Source organism: Onychomys torridus, chromosome 7, assembly GCF_903995425.1.
Source record: "Onychomys torridus chromosome 7, mOncTor1.1, whole genome shotgun sequence".
Classification (NCBI taxonomy): Eukaryota; Metazoa; Chordata; class Mammalia; order Rodentia; family Cricetidae; genus Onychomys; species Onychomys torridus.
In genome coordinates, this window is record NC_050449.1 from 61,042,712 (window position 1) to 61,058,022 (window position 15,311).

A 15,311-nucleotide genomic window follows, 5' to 3' on the forward strand; every position below is an offset into this window, starting at 1 on the left:
TGGTCTCATCATAACTGGGATGTGCAGCACTAAAGAATGAATGCGGGCTCATGCAGTGTGTAAAGCCTTCCAAACTGAATTTCTGTGTTTATACAATCTCTAGTTCTGTCCCCTGAAAAGATCCACAGCAATTCCTTGTTTCTCCACCTGTGCCCTCGAAACACTTAAAGAAACAGAGTCCTTCCTTGGAGAAAGAGCAGATCCAGGACTAGACAAGAAACGGGACTGTGAAGCCTTTCACCGTCACAGCAGAATGTGCACACAGATACAAACCGTGCGAGTCACTTCAAAGAAAGTGAAAGTCAACTTGAATTAGCTTCCATTGGCTAAATTAGGAGGCCAACTGAGCATCAACAAAAATATTAAACTGAGACATATGAACTATATTTAAACTAAAGCTTCAGTGTTATTACTCTATGTGCATCTACGTGTGTGTGACACAGAGAGTGATACCTACAGGTATGTAGTGTGTGAGTGTGTGTGTGCACACATGTGTGAGTGAAGTTGACTGTGTGTGTATATGAGGGTCAAGGGAGGATGTCAGGTGATCTACTTTATCACTCTCCACCTTACTGCCTTGAAGCAGGGGTTCTCATCAATCCTGTCCCTTCTCTGTTTTTCAGGTAGTCTAGCTGGACAGTAAGCTGAGCGATCTTCCTGCGTCTCATGACCTCCCCACACCCCAGCATAGGGGTTACAGGCACACAGGGCCATGCCTTTTGCTGGCTGCTGGGAGTTCTCAGTGCAGAGAAAACACTCTTACCTACTGAGCCACCTTCCCAGCCCTCCGAAGCAATTCTTAAATGTGGTATTTGTCCAGAAGGGGTATTTGCTCTGTGTACTGAATTTCGTTTACCCCTAATTAAGGCCTGAAGCTACCACACTGAACTCTTGCTGCTATTGGAGTATGTCCTTGCCCAGCTAGGCATGAACGGCCCACCTCAAGACTTCTTCACTCCAGGTGGAGAGGGCCATGTTCTTGAAGACACAGAAACTTGCAGCAACAAACCACAAAAGCTTCTTTCTTCTGCAAACCTACTGTGCTCCCACTTGCTTTCTGCTCACTGTCACTCATAGACCCCAGTGCTCTGCAGTGGGTTTGTCAACATAAGCAAAAGAGAACAACACGCACACCATCCCAGCCTGTGAGGCCAATTTCTTATGTCTGTCTATGAGTTTGATTCCTGGGAACCTGCCCTTCAGGGAAGGGAGGCCATGAGGAGAATAGGCCCTCACTCTCGCTTTAAGTGGCGAGCCCAAGAGCCTGCTGCCAGCTGTCCACAGGGATAGGATAGTGGATGTGCTCAGAGTCCTGGACAACTTCAGCACCAAGAGCCAGACATCATTCATCACGGAGACTGACTCATCCTTCATCTCTGTGAGGTAAATAAAACTAAAGAAAATATGGTGTATTGTATCAGGCAGTAAAAAAACTTTAAATTTCATCTATTTCCATCCTTTGATAAAGGAAGTTTAGAATCTGTCCCAGGCAACTAGGAACCTAGAAATGCTTGAGGCTGGGTTAAAAGTAGCTTAGCAGTGGGTGGGGGCTGGAAAGACTCAATCCAGAAAGAAGTGCTGACAAAGCACTTTTGCCATGTACCAGAAGGGCAGGTGGTTGCTCCACCTCTCAGTTCAAATCATCACAGAACAGAGTGGAAATGGACGCTCCCCAAGTCCAGATGGGAGCAGGATTGTGTAAAGGGAGCTCCAGAACAAGCCTGAGAAGCTGGGTTCTCACGCATCACTCACCCAGAGTTCACATCTCTCTGTGTGTGAAAAGGCACACAACACCGGTTCAGCAGGGCTGCTGTGAGGACTGTAAGAGGTACTGTACTGGGCTTCCAGAACCCTGTGTCTAATACCTCAGGTCCCCAGTATACTGTGGTGAATTTTAAGTACAGGTTCTTACTTCCTCCACACAACAGTCCCTGAACTGTTATCCAGTGTGGGAAGGAGCTTTTCCTAAATACCAGCACTGCTCAGTGATGTGCTGAGACAACCCTCTTAGACCCAGAGTCAGAGGAGTGAGATCTTCAGAAACCAAGTGGATTTTTAGGAGAGGAGATTGGGGAACAGAGCCTAGGAAACTTTCGAATGCACTCAGGACTGCTGGTGTGGTATAAAAGCTATACTTAGCCACACTCCACGGGAGGGCAAAGGCACCAGGCTGCTACCCCAGCATGCTCTGATAGTGACAGTATTTACTTAATTGTGTGACGTGTTGCTTGTTGGCTTTTAACATTAAGAACCAAGAACTAAATCGTACAAGCCTAACTGCAATTAAAGAACAGGACAGAAAGGGAAGGGGATACAGCTCAGTGGTAGAGGGCTTGCTACGCAAACATAAGACACTAGAGTCAATCACTACCCTAACAAAATCCCAACAAACAAAACTGTCAAGCTACAATGCAGGCATGTATTACCGATCCTAAGAATGTAAAATTAAAGATATAACTGCCTAAAATTGAAAATTTCATAGGGGTGGGTTGGTGTAGACAAAGAAATAGCATGGAGGAGACAAAAATCAGAGCCGATCAGAAGACCTGAGGCATGAATCAGCCGAGAGAGGAAGGATGGAGAATGAGCTGATAAGGGATTGATTACAGCTGTTAAAACTGATGAGGTGGGGACTGGGGAGATAGATGCTCGCTATGTGAGTGTCAGGACCCAAGTTTCATGCCCAGAACCCACGTGAAAACGCCAGGCGTGGTAGCCCATAGTTGTAACCCCAGTCCTAGGGAGATGGCAATAGGCAGATCTCTGGGTCCAGCCAACCTAGCTGAATCGCTGAGCTCCCAATCAGTGGGGGATCCCGTCTCACAAAGTGAGGCAGGCAACACTTGAGGGACAAAACCTGAAGGTGACCTCTTGCCTTCTTGTGCACACATATGCCCTTGCACCCACCCACATGCCATCTTCAGACAGACAAACAGACATCAGACAGACACTAATAATGTGAAAAGAGATACAACATATTATATATACACGTGAGAATCACCAAACACACGAATAATATTCACAAAAAAAGCAGCAGTTGCTTCCGAGAAGCAGGACCACACAGGCCCCAACTGCTGGTATTGCAGGCCACTGTGACCATGGCCATCTATGATATCCCAACTTTTCATCAGCTTTTCTGAAATACTTCCTGGTTTTAGCTATTTACATGTAATAATGTGACATAACAATTTGCAAAAAAAGTTTTATTTATTTTCTTAATTAGCAAGTAAAAGGGCATATAGTTCATGAAACATATTTTATATATATATATATATATATATATATATATATATATATATATATATATATATATATATATATATAATAAAATGGTTACATTGAGGTACTTAACACGTATCCCCTTATGTGCTTTTATATGTGGTGAGAAGCAGTTTCAAGAGGACATCGTTAGCATTGCTATCATGCTGTGGTCTGAGAAATCTCTTGAATTCATTCCTCCTAACTACAGACCCCAGCAGCTGCCAGTCATCGCTCACGTTTTAAGTTCAACATTTGTAGATCCCACATCAAAACAGCATGCCGTCTCTTTCTGTGCCTGGATTATTTCATTTAATGCAGCATTCTCTAGATGTACTCAACTTGCTGAAAGACAGGGTTACCTTCTTCAGAGTGGGCAAGCATGCCACTGTGTGTCTGCAGATCATTTCCTTAATCCGTGTATTATGTGATAAACATATAAATTTCATAGTCTGGCTCTTAAGAATAATGCTGCCTGGACGGCAAGATGGCTCAGTGGGTAAAGGCACTTTCCATAAAATCCTAGTGACTCGCATTCAAGTCCCAGGACCCACGGCAGAGGACTGACCCCTGAAAGCTAATGAGTGGCTTGGCCTCATGCACTGCAGCATACATGTACACACTCATTAAAAAAATAATAAATAAAATGAAAACTTAAGAATTAAAAAACAACAATGCGGCAGCCAACATGGGAGTGCAGATCTCTTTTTAGGGAACTTTCCACCACCTTCCAAAAGGTCTACGCTAACACATCCCATAGGCAAGGTTCCCTTTCTCTGTCTCGACAACATTCAGCATCTTTCACCATTTTACTGGGAGCCGCTCTCAGAGCTGTCAAGTTTTATCTCACCGAGTTTTCATTTCTAATCCCCTGTCAGTCATTTTTTCCCATTTCTCTGAAAATCAATGGTTTTGAGTATTTACTCAAATTCTCATGGACGTTTTGTATATTTGGATACAAAGGATGTACACACACACACACACACACACACACACACACACACACACACACGTGGGGTGAGGGTACACATGAGTACAGTACCTGCAGGGGTCAGAGTCACCAATTGGATTCCCTGGAACTGGAATTATAGTCAGTTGTGAGCCTCCTGATAGAGGTGCTAGGAATTGAATGACCGTGGGGCTTTTGCAAGAGCAGTGTATGTTCAGCCTCCTTTGCCTCCTTGGAATAAGGTTTTCTAGGTCCATATGTATTTTGCATACTTACCCCACTTATTTATTTACTCATTATTTGTGAGTCTATGTTTGTGTATGACCTGTGTATGTGAGTGCAGGTGTGCAAGCCTGCCACAGCCCGCATCTGAGGCGGAGATGACAAGTTGCAGAAGGCAGTTCTCTCCTTCTCTTGTTGAGATGTGTGTGTGTGTGTGTGTGTGTGTGTGTGTGTGTGTGTGTGTGTGTGTTCCCACCTTCCTACATGCTCCAGACCAGCTAGGCCGTGAGCTTCTGGGGTGGTCTCCTGTCTCCACCTCCTGTTTCTCTTTAGGAGTGCTGAGATTACAGATGTGCACTGCTACCCCCAGCTCTTCTGGGTAGATTCTGGGGACAGAACACAGGTTTGCAAGGACAAGTGCTGGTACTCTCCAAGACATCTTGGGGGCCCTCTTCAGTCTTTTGTTGCTCCTCTGCTGTCTTGTGATCCGATGTAACCTTTGTCTATTACTGCTATTTTTATCTTTGCTTTGGGAACTCACGTCCCAAACCCCACTGCTCAGAACAATGCTCAGAGCTTCTCACTGTTTTCTTCTAGTAACTTCGCATACTCAAGGCTTTAAGCCCCTAATACTGTTTTTGAAGTTGGGGTTTGAATCCAGGGTCTCAAAACACAAGTACTCTACCCACTAATTGATACCCCTAATTCCCAATACAACTTTGATTGACCTTTGATGTGACAAGAAGTAAAGGCATGGTTTCATATTTCTGTATTGTGTATCGATATCTACTTATCCTAAGATCAATTATTAGAGGGGCTGGAGAGATGGCTCAGCGGTTAAGAGCACTGGCTGCTCTGCCAGAGGACCTGGGTTCAATTCCAGCACCCACATGGCAGCTCACAACTGCCTGTAACTCCAGTTCCAGGGAATCTGATGACTTCGTGCCAGTGCACATAAAATAAAGTAATATTTTTTAAAAAAATCAACTATTAGAGGGACTGCCCCTTTCCTACTATGTGTTCTTGACACAACTGTCAAAAATCAGTTGACCACAAATGCACAGATTTCTGGGCCTTCTCTTCTGTTCACTGTTCTAGCTGCTATTAAGTCATTTCCATATTCTTTGTTCAATATAGGTTTGTAGTTAAGTCAGGAAGTGGGGTGCCTTTAAGTTTACTCTTTTAGCTCAAGATTGCTTTGGCTATATGAGGTCTTTTGATGTTTCCCATTAATTTTTTTGTTTTGTTTTGTTTTGTTTTGTTTTTTGAGACAGGGTTTCTCTGTGTAGCTTTGCACCTTTCCTGGATCTCTCTCTGTAGACCAGGCTGGCCTCGAACTCACAAAGTTCCGCCTTCCTCTGCCTCCCAAGATTAAAGGCGTGCACGACTGCCGCCTGGCCCCCTTTAAAAATTTTAATGAATATGTGCGTGTGTGCACGCTTGCAGTTGTAAGCCACCTGACATGGGTACTAGGAACCAAAGCTGGGTCCTCTGGAGAAGCAGCAAGTGCTCTGAACAGCTGAGCTACCTCTCCAGCTCAATGCTTCACCCCGTTTTTCAAGCCATTTGTATGTTACAATGGGACTTAACTGCTGTTAAGGCCCCTATGGGAGAACTGTTTACAGCAGAGCAATGGAATTTTTCTCCGCTTTTGTCAATGCATTCAGATATTGATGCTGTTGGAGGTGACTGTAAAGTGTGTATTTTAATTGCATTAAGTCACTCTTCAGTTCTGTGAATACACTAGTTATTTTTATAGATTTAGAAAGCTAATTCTCATGATCAGCGTGAATCTTCTAAATTTTACAGCTAAAGAGAAGAGTGATCTCTTGTGTTTGTGCATGTGTGTATGGACATGTTTCTGTGTTTGCACATGAGTGTGAAGGCTAAGGCTACTGAGTTCCAGGATCCATCCGTCTCTGCCTCCCTAGTGCTGGATTACTTGTGTACCTGGATTTTCATGTGGGTGTTGGGATCCAAACTCAGGTCCTCATGAGCCATCTCTCCAGCTCTGAAGCCTGAATTCTTTTTTCAAGGTTCATGTTCCAAAGGGAAATATGCAAATGCAGGCAAAAATCACTCACTGAAAAAAGTCACTGGTTCCATAAAATCCAACCAACTGTTAGAAAATGTTCAAATTTTGAGTTCTTCCTTAGGATTGTTTTAACTTCAAAAGAAAAACATGGGTAGACATAAATAGCCACAGGTTCAAGAAAATGGCACATCCTGTTATATTGTGGATTAATCTTTCTTTATCTCATATTGATTAATTCAGATTGTGTGTGTATGTGTCTGTGTACTTGTAAGGATACACACAGGCCATAGTGTGTGTTGAGGTCAGAGGACAACAGAACCCATGTGGGTCCTGGGAATTGAATTTTGATCATCAGTCTTGATGGCAAGAGCCTTTTCCCATTTAGCCATCTCAGTGGGATGTCAATCAATCTGAAAGCTGTGGTCCTTTTGTTTGAAAGCATGTACTAGGCAATAAAGCAGCAAGGCAAGGGTCCCAGCATGAGTGCAGAAACTCTGGTCTAGTGAGGATCCTCAGTCACTTGGGTGGCCCATGGTAGGTGGGCAAGCAATAGAAGGGTGGCCAAAGTCACCAGGAAAACTAATCCAAAGAACTCAACAGATGGAGCATGCTGGGAAGGTGAAAGTACACGACTGATTTCATCTTTCATGAAGAAAAGGAAGCATGGGAACAGCTTATGGTTGCTGACGTCATAGCTTTTAAGTGACTGGTACAGAACACCAAGTGTCTACATTGGTCCTACTTTGAATTTTACAGATTGAATATCCTACACTAAACAGAGATGGGAACTAAAGATTTCCCAGAGAGCCCAAAACAATGTTTTTTGTTTCTTTTGAATTTAAGATAGCTCTTAAAGTCTTTTTCTTATAAGCTTATAGTGAACAGAGATAGTAACAATGACACTCCAATCCAGGATACATCATGAGCCATTAAATAGGAACTAAACTAGTCATTTATCATTCCCCACCCCATCCATCAGCATCTCTCTCCTCACATACATGCACATACACTTGCATGCTTACATAGGACCTTTTGAAACACCACACTGATTCCTGTGGTGTGATTGTCTTCAGTTCTTAACCATTCATTCCTACAAGCACTCACCCAGAATGCCCTGCTTTTCTGAAAAGCTCCTGAGCATGACTGATTGGTTTTGTTGTTCATTCATTAAATTTTATTCCAATCTGGAGTCCAGAGATCCCTTAAAGCAATTTTCCTTTCCCTGGTTCATATCAAAATAAAAGCCCCACCCAGCATATATACTTTCAGATATGTCAAAAGTTTAGTAATCTCTCACATTCCTACACATTTAAGGCAAGTGCTCCCACTATTGTTGGATGTAACCCTTTTCACCCCTAAAAAGGGCAGTAAGTAAACGTTCCTGGAGTAAAGCCTGAGAGTTAAAGCATAGCAAACAGGCACTAAGCCAAGAGCTGGGGTGACAGGGAAGAAAACAGCCAGGTAAGACTGTCAAATTCATTCTGGGTTTCTCTGAAAATTAGATTGGTAGCAGAAACATAAGCCGGAACTCACAGGAGGAGGATGAAGGAAGGACTGAGCCATCTTGCCCTAAACCACACAGACAACATAGCATCTCCAGTACGCTCAGAAATAAGGGAATGGTGTCAACCTCCCAGAGCAGGGAGCATCTGCCTGTCCCTCATGGGACTTCCTTGCCTAGTAGTAATCCCAGCCATGATATTTTCCATCTCCAACACACCACCACCACCACCACCACCACCACCACCACCACCACCACCACCACCACCCAGCAGCAGCAACAACAACAACCACCCACAGCCCAAAGAGAAGTCAACAGAAACATAGTATGTGTTCTCTACAGCCCACAGCACAGGGTGCCATCAAGTATACTTCTTTCATATCCAATGTCTCAGCAAGTTCCTCTCTGTCCTGAGGAACTCAGACCACATTGCTGAGAGCTCATAACTCTTGACTGTGCCTTGATCTACACCCAGCCTTGAGTTCTTCATACTTGGGGTCACTGGTTTCCTAGAGGCCAGGTGTCAGGCTCACCTCCCTGAAGGTGAGGTGACAACCGACAACCCCCCACACCCCCCAGACACACACACACACACACACACACACACACACACACACACACACACTTCTGAAATCGACAGTCATAAGTATTCAAACAGCTGGGCAGAGCTGCCCCACCACACTAGGGAGGGAGCTGCTGTGGCCTTTCATCAGACTAATAGGATCACTGTTGCCCTTTCCACCTGCACTGACCGCAGTGCAGCCCACAGATAATTCCATGTTTATGAAAGTGAGCCGTTCCCACCTCGGCTCCCAACAGAACAGCCCCTTCACTTCAGCTTGATGCCTAATGTCTCTTAGTTCACCCATGCAAACAATGTCAATATAGGTTCCACCTTGTTTCCTGTTTGGGAGAAAGGACACAGTTCTAGGGTCATATACTCTAGGATCCGCCAATGTCAGCCCTTAGTACCATGCTGCTGAGTCTTCCACTGATCACTGGTTTGGAGAGAGAGGGGGAAAGGTTGTGAAAAAGACAGCCATTTTTATAAAGCTAAATATGTATCCTCTAAAGACAGGCAGGGCTTCATTTATACAGCCCTGGCTGGCCTGCAACTCTCTATGTAAACCAGGCTGGCCTTGAACTCACAGAGATCTGCTTGCCTCGAGTGTTGTGATCAAAGGTGTGCACCACCACCACACCTTGCCCCTACTCTTTTAGTATCAAAATACTCATTCTTTTGTAAGATGATATTAGCAGAGGATAGTATTATCTGTGAAAATCTTTTATCACAAAAAATTCCAGACACAAAGTAGAACCACATATAAATATACATTGGATTCTCACATATCCAATGAGCTTCAACAATCATCAACTTTGTTCATATTCACTGAAAAGATATAGTAAAATTAGTCCCAACATGGTTTTGCTATCCCCTAAAATCTTAAAGCACATAAACAATTATCCTAGTCAATCCTATAAACTTCACAGATGAAGGCAGACACTGTGGGAGATTAAATGACCAGGTCATTTAATCTCTACATTTAACCAGCTAGATTGTATCTGAAACAGGTAGGTGGCCCATGGCACTACTTAAGGGCTGTCTGACTAAATTCACCTTGTCAGACTAACCCTCAGCAAACCCAGAATCTGCAGGTGTGTCCCGACATCTCAGTCCAGAGTTTTCATTCATACCATTGGAGATCTGTCCCATGCAGACCCAAAGAAAAACCCACTACCTGTCATTCCTGTTTACTCCCCCCATTTTGCAGCCATCATTTACAACCCTCCAGTCCCCAGGAACCACTCACTTCGCTTCAAAGACGATGGAGTTTCTAGATTAGTTCTTCACCCAGAGCTTCCAATCTTTGCGCTCTCAAAAAGTGTACTAAGCAAGCCCTGGGGATGGATGCAAATTTACGAAGACCTGGGAAGGGAAGTGCCCCAGCTCCACATCCCTTTTCACATACCTAACCTTTAGGGGAGGAAGTCAAACAGAAAGTAGGCACCAGGACCAGGTATTCTGCACATGTGCTGCAGCACACAGACCTTGGTGAGGACCACAGGGAGGTGCAAGAGACAGAACCGAAATGCTCTGGAGAACATCCCATCCCCAGGACTCAGTTAATGAGAATGTTTTCCTTTATGCATTCTTTCTTTCATTCAGTTTTTAAAGACTTACCTAGATTCTCAGTTTGTGCAGTATCAGTCCTACTGAAAAGATCCTGAGGGGTGCGAGAAGCTTCTAGCAGCAATACCTAGAACAATAGGAAAAGCCATTAGACGCAAGTACCGATATACACATCAGGTTGTGAGTAAAAAGTCTATACATTAGGTCATTTTCCCCATGCTAAGAATGAAAGGAAATAACTCCGGAAGCAATGAGTCTCCATCACGCCACATGTGCTGGGAATTTGCTGTGCCGACAGGGAATTGAGGTCCCAGGACACTTACGTAAAGACCAAAATTACATTACCGTTGGCAAAGAGGCAGAACACTTTTCCCCTTCTCTGTGTTAGGAAGGTTTTAATGGATTTGAATTTAAACAAAAAAAAAACAAATATATGTGTCCTTCTTCCTGCCTCATGTCTAAACCAATTTCAGGCCTCGTGCCCTCTTCCCCATTAGCATACAGAATCGTTCTGGTCTTGTTCACAGCTGTGCTACTTAGTTCCTGGGACTCAATTATCAGGCAGTTCCTTCTTGCTTCATCTTTTTGTCATGACCATTCTGAGGCCCCAAGAGTTCACCATCTGACACCTTACTCAGTGGAAACCCACCAACAGGCAGAAGAACACCATCAATTACAGATTTATCAAAACAGCTTAGTCACAGTGAATAAACAGGGCAGGGTGAGAGTGTGCAGTGTTCATATAAAACAGGTACATGTCATCAAGCCCAGGTAGGAATGAAAAATGAGTTAATAAATTATGTGGGTTTATTATCTAGGGGTGGGGATTCTACATATCTTCAACTTATAGAAACACAAACTAAAAATAGAAACAAATGATTACTAGAGGAGTATGTGTCTGAATATTGTATAATATTTCGATTAAAAAAGGTCTTTTTAAACATGAAAGCAAAATCTGAGATTATAAAAGTCTAAGATATTTGTTCTCTTAGGGTTTCTATTGCTGTGAAGAGAAACCATGACCACAGCAACTCTTACAAAAGAAAACATTTATTGTGGTGGCTTGCTTACAGTTCAGAAGTTTAGTTCATTATTGTCATGGCAGGAAGCATGGCAGCATGCAGGCAACATGGTGCTAGAGAAGGAGCTGAGAGCTCATACATCTTGACTCACAGGCAACAGGAAATGGTCTGAAACATGGGGTGGTATCTTGTACATAATGAGACCTCAAAGCCTACCTCCATGGTGACACACTTCCTCCAACAAAGCCACACCTACTCCAACAAGGTCACACCTCCCATTAGTTAGTGTCACTCCCCTTGGGAGCCATTTTCTTTCAAACCACCAAATTTTGCTTGCTACATCAACAAGAAGAGACTAAAGTAGGGTCTCAGAAGTTAGGAATGCTTGCTGCTCTTGCAGAAGATCAGAGTTAGGTTCCCAGCACTTACATGGGGCAGCTACAACCACCTGTAACTCCAGCTTCAGGGGGATCTAACACCCTCTTCTAGTGGGACCTGCATGCGCGCGCAGGCACACACACACACACACACACACACACACACACACACACACACAGAAAAATTAATATATAAATTAAAAAATAAGACAAAAGCATTCCACTGATACTTTTGTCAAAAAATAAAATCTATTTACACACAAGACAAAAACATTGCTGTTCATAATTTATAAACCAATTTCAGGAAAGTAATATTCCCCTTAAGATAGACAAGGCAAATAATAAATTTCCCTTAAGATAAAGAAATATAATAGCAGTTCATTGGAAAGGGAATAAACTAAGTTCTGTGACCCTGTAAGTGAAGATTACTCACCTATAATTCATCTAATGTCTGTGATCTCCAGCTAAAGTTAACTGGCCAGCTCCAATCTAGCATCCCACAAGCAAAGAGTGATTTCATGAAATAGGTAAATCCTTAAAAAAAATTTTTTAGACGTATTTACTTCTTATGTGCTTGAGTGCTTTACCTGCATGTACGTGTATGTGTACCAACATGTGTGTGCCTGGCACCTCCTGAGGTCAGAAGGGGGCATCAAATCCCCTGAACTGGAGTCGAGAAGAGTGTTGTAAATCATCCTGCGGGTGCTGGGCACCCAACCCAGGGCCTCTGCACGAGCCATAACTGCTCTCAACTGCTGAGCCACCTCTCCAGCCACACCTAATTTCTAATTAACAATGAAATTTGTGAAGAGAAGGATGCATGAGAATAGGAACAAAGGAGCCCTAAGCATTCAGGTGAGCTGAACTAGTGCTAAAACATTATCTGTCATAATATGCTTAGCCACTGCACAGGTTTATCTTTATTAGATTGTATTTACACATTAAAAGACCTTTTTTTCCCTCACTGAGATTATAAAACACAGGAATTTATTCCCACAACGGGCCCATTATGTTCACTTTACATCTGGAAAACAAATGTATGCTTTCCCTTGCTTTGTTTTTAAAGGTTTATAAGTTACATATCATATAAGCATTCCTATATGATCGTATTTATGAACCTGGTTAGAAAGCCGTAATTCCTGGTAGCTGCATAGATGCCTTTAAATTATATTTCTAATTAGCCCTCTTTATCTGCTAGTTGTTCCCTCTATCCCTGGAAAATGCCCAAAGAGGACAGACAAAAGACTAGAGCCCTATGTTGTTTCAGAGCTGAACTGTCACGACACTTAGACTAAATATCTACGCCTCCAACACACAGTTTGGAAAAGCCCACAGGCCACCAAAGCCAGGTAGTCAAGCAAGTCTACACAGGGGCCTGAGATGTGTTAAGATTTGTGAGACAGGGCTGAGGAGAGGGCTCAGTGGGTCAAGTGCTCATCACAAAAGTGTGGAGATCAGAGTTCAGAACTCCTGGAACCCTCATGAACGACGGGTGGGTGTGGTGGCCTTTCCACAACTGCCGCCTCAGAGGTGCTGACAAGGGATCCATCACAGAGCCAGCTGGACAGCACACTCTGGATTTGATGGAGAGACCATGCCTCAGCAAATGACAAGGAAAAGAGATGGAGATGGATGGAAGATGATCCCTGACATCAACCCACTGTTAGTGGTACCACACCCAGGCAGGTGATCCAGGGGTGTATAAAAAAGCAAACCAAGGGAGCCACAAGGAACAAGCCAATAAGCAACATTCCTCCATGGTCTTTGCTTGACTTCCTCCCTCCAGGTTCCTAGTGGGGATCCTGTCTTGGTTTCTCTCAGTGACAGATTGTGACTATGATGTGTAAGCCAAATAAAATCCTCCCTCAAGCTCCTTTGAACATGGTGTTTTATCACAGCCACGGAAAACACCGGGGAAAGGTCTACACATACCTAAGTGCATATGTGCATGCACACCCACACACATGTAAAAACACGCGTTCATACACAAGCACACACCACACCACACACATGTGCACTCAGGAAAAAGAAAAGCCAAGAAATCTGTGGGACTCAACATTGCATTTGGAGAAGGCATTAGTGTAGTGGCTAAGAGGAACAAATTTGATCTTGGTGGAACAATTTACTAGTCATTTGCTCTGGATGTGCCTTAAACTCTCTGGGCCCAAGTTTCCTGGTTTGTAATAAAAAACCAAGGTAGGAGAGGGCAAAGCTCAAGGTGAACATACAATTAATACAGTCAGCAAAGCTCAGCAGCCACCACAGAGCTTATCTGAGCAGCAGGCATTTGAAACCGAGATGGAAACGGTTTGCGGCGGAGATTGTTCACTGTCTGATCTTAACAGGTCCCCAGAGAACACTGACACAGAACAGGCCTTCTGTGGGCACAGCAATCTGTTTAAAACGCTTCAGTTTGATTTCTGTGGTGCTAGAGATGGGACCCAGGGCCCTCTCACACCAGACAAGCCCTTTCTATCACCAAGCTACATGCCTAGCCCTAAATACTTCTGGTTAAAACCGAATAAGACTCAAGTTCTTTGAAGAACAAACACTTGCTTCACAGAAGCACTCTGTGTTATCACGAGTCTCTTGGCAGCTCCTTGTGGTCTGTTGTGTAGAAGATATCATGAAGCACTGGTTGATATGAACAGAAGGCAACAAAAGCTACTACCAAGATCTTCCCACTTCCCACAAGCAAGGGCATTGTCAGCTAGGGCTGTGTTTTATAACGCTCCCCCATTTGGGGCTGGATTTGACAATTCCCGTAACTACTGGAAGACTATCATGACTTGATTTTTCTAGATACTCTCCTACATCCTTACAGCTCATTCAGAGACAGCCCTGCTGTAGATACAGAAGATGAACGACTCATACACTGTGCAGCACAGAACCTCCCCCTCCCTCTAAGCCTAGAAAAGGGACCTCCATCCATTCTGCCACATGGGCCTGGACCGTCCTCAGAGACTCCACCACCCTGTCGTGTGCCTGCCTGTCTGGGGCATTAGTAACCCAAGTATTTTGCAGCCCAAAATTAACCAGTTTTAAGACATGAAGACTATGCAGAGGAGAAAATCCATTATAAGTAGCTCAAAAAGAGCAAAGTGCATTCTTGACTGTCATTCAAAAAAAAAAAAAATCACAAAATTCAAGAAGAAATAAGACAAAGAGTTCTTTGACAGCCCTACACAGCAGAATCAAAGCGAGAAAAGAAGAAACGTTTTGAGAATAAAACTCTTCCAACTTTCCCCAACTTCCATCCTTTGCCATGCCTGTTCTTTTCTTGAAATCTAGAAATATTTTCATTCAAAGGGCTGGCAGCTCAATGAGCACAACCCAGATATGCTAGGTTGGAAGAGACCTGACCACCCAGGGAGTGGCCATTTCTCTACTCCAGGCTTCCCCTCACTATCTTCCTGCTAAAGACTGGGTGCTGGCCTGAACCAAGAGAATCGCAGTGATGGGGCTGGAGAGATGGCTCAGTGGTTAGAGCACTGGCTGCTCCTCCTAGAGGTCCTGAGTTCAATTCCATAGATCTCAGAACCATTTATAATGAGATCTGGTGCCCTCTTCAAGTATCTAAGCATACATAAATAAAGATTTAAAAAAAAAAAAAAGGATCTCAGGGAAGAGCTGGCAGGTAATGGCACTCACAGCATTCCAAGGAGACCAGAACTAAGACCACTTTGTCCTCTCCAAGACGAAGGGGAAAGCAAGACCCAGAAGTAAGGCTCCAGAAAATCTTCTGTACTATAGACAGTATTCCAAATAAAACAGAACAAAAACCATTTGGGGCTGGAGAGATGGTTTCTTGATAAA

General features: G+C 43.7%; 1 protein-coding gene across 2 annotated transcripts in view; it reads right to left on the reverse strand.

Moving 5' to 3' along the window:
- Positions 1 to 15,311, reverse strand: part of Tln2 (talin 2) — a 423,718-nt gene that overhangs the window by 229,571 nt on the left and 178,836 nt on the right. For both annotated transcript variants that reach the window (XM_036191895.1, XM_036191894.1), the window contains exon 3: positions 10,148 to 10,223. The gene's annotated coding sequence lies outside the window, so the exon portion shown is untranslated. The remainder of the gene's footprint in view (positions 1 to 10,147; positions 10,224 to 15,311) is intronic.